The sequence below is a fragment of the Cucurbita pepo genome, unplaced genomic scaffold (genome assembly GCF_057944985.1).
Source record: "Cucurbita pepo subsp. pepo isolate OVF unplaced genomic scaffold, ASM5794498v1 scafford_11, whole genome shotgun sequence".
NCBI classification, from domain to species: Eukaryota; Viridiplantae; Streptophyta; class Magnoliopsida; order Cucurbitales; family Cucurbitaceae; genus Cucurbita; species Cucurbita pepo.
The window spans coordinates 260001-262500 of NW_028257916.1; positions in this window are offsets into that span (position 1 = coordinate 260001).

Below are 2500 nucleotides of genomic sequence, written 5' to 3' on the forward strand. Positions count from 1 at the left end.
CCATCCTCAAGTCAGCCCAAGTTAGAAGGCCACATTCCATGCTCAACAAGTCTCATGTCGCACGCCCAAAGTCATTTGACACCGCCTCAGAAAGCATGTTCCGCCACCACGCAGCCTTCAAAACATAGGGCTAGCCCAAGGAAGGGAGGCATACCACAACAACGTCCCACACTCAACGAGGTTCATGCCGCACGCCCGAAGGCACCCGGCTCCACCCCACCTTGCATGTTTCATCATCGTACCAGCAGCCATCCACAGTCCTCACACAGAGATTCCCAGTTAGAAGGCAACATCGCAACATTCCGTGCTCAACGAGGCTCATGTCGCACGCCCAAAGGCACCCGATTCCGACCAGCCGAACATGTTCTGGCACCACACGCCTTCAAAACATAGGGCTGGCCCAAGGCTGGCCAAGCATCACCACAACGTCACACACTCAACGAGGTTCATGTCGCACGCCCGAAGGCACCCGACTCCACCCCACCTTGCATGTTTCATCATCGTACCAGCCATCAACCATCCTCAAGCCAGCCCAAGTTACAAGGCAACATCGCAACATTCCATTCTCAACAAGGCTCATGTCGCACGCCCAAAGGCGCACCCAACACGGCCTCACCGCGCAAGTTTCGCCACCGCACCGCCACCGTCAACCACCCTCGTCCGCCGACCACCACCCCAACGCCCCAAGCATATGCCCATGTGCGGCGCATAGTGCTTGGGGCGTGGGGGTGGCGGAAGATATAGGGGTACCCCCGTGCCCAGCCCATGCAGACTAGTCACCCCCCTATATAGTACATTTTGAGGCATTTTTGGTCTGCCAGGCCTAGATACGATTTTTCTGAGCGGTCATACGGTCAAATATCTCAAGTTTTAGAATGTTTTTTTCCATGAACTCAATTGATTCATGAATTGGACATTCTAATGGATCTAGAAATCAAGTTTCATAATTTTTCAACCAACCAATTTTTTTTAATGAATTTTTAAATATTAAATAATAAGAAATTAGAAAAAATAGCTAGAGTGGTCAAAAAAATCTGAAATTTTGTGGTAATCATTCTTTCATGTTGCTTAGCTCCCAGAAAAAAATTTACAACAAACTGACCACTCCACATGTACTTTCACAATTAATGGGTGATGGATGGGGCGCAGGCACGGGCGCGCGCGCAGAAGAGCGCGGGCGGGGCGGGACGGGGCGCGCGCTCGCGGGAGCACGCTGGCGGGGCGGGGCGGGGGGCGCGCGCTCGCGGGAGCACGCTGGCGGGGCGGGGCGGGGGGCGCGCGCTCGCGGGAGAACGCTGGCGGGGGCGCGGGGGCGCGCTCGCGGGAGCACGCTGGCGGGGCGGGGCGGGGGGCGCGCGCTCGCGGGAGCACGCTGGCGGGGCGGGGCGGGGGGCGCGCGCGCGCGGGGCGAACGCTGGCGGGGCGGGCGGGGCGCGCGCGCGCGGGAGCACGCGGGCGGGGCGGGACGGGGCGCGCCGCGCGCGCTGGAGCATGAGGGCGTGGCGGGGCGGGCGAGCGCACGGGGGCAAGCGGGCGGGGCGCACGCGGGTGGGGCGGGGTGGGGCTGGCGAGCGCACGGGAACGTTCCGACACTGCCCCACCGTGCGCGTTCCGCCACCGCACCCCCGCCGTCAACCGCCCTCGGCCTCCGACCACCACCCCGACGCCCCAAGCATATGCCCCTGTGCGGCGCATAGTGCTTGGGGCGTGGGGGTGGCGGAAGATATAGGGGGTACCCCCGTGCCCAGCCCATGCAGACTAGTCACCCCCCTATATAGTACATTTTGAGGCATTTTTGGTCTGCCAGGCCTAGATACGATTTTTCTGAGCGGTCATACGGTCAAATATCTCAAGTTTTAGAATGTTTTTTTCCATGAACTCAATTGATTCATGAATTGGACATTCCAATGGATCTAGAAATCAAGTTTCATAATTTTTCGACCAACCAATTTTTTTTAATGAATTTTTAAATATTAAATCATAAGAAATTAGAAAAAATAGCTAGAGTGGTCAAAAAAATCTGAAATTTTGTGGGAATCATTCTTTCATGTTGCTTAGTTCCCAAAAAAATATTACAACAAACCGACCACTCCACATGTTACTTTCACAATTAATGGGTGATGGTTGTAAAAACGCGGTCATGGTTGGTGTCTTAGTGTAATGTACTTGCTCTAGTATCAAAACTCTTCATTTTATTGTTTTAGACAAGCAAAAGAAAAAATAGTTAAATTTGACGGGTGTCACTCTTTTCTTAGTTCCAAAAAAAAAAAAAAAAGCATTAAAAATGAACATTCACTTTTCACGGGTATTGGGTTTGATGATATTTTTATAGTCCAAGGCTTTATACACGTTCTTACTTTCCACGGATGTTAGGTGTGATGAATTGTTGTAGGGGCTAACCTTCAAGGCTTTATACGTGTACTCACGTTTCATAGGCATTGGGTATGATGTTTTTTTTATGGAGGTAACATCCAACACTTTTGATATGCTGTTGGTAGGA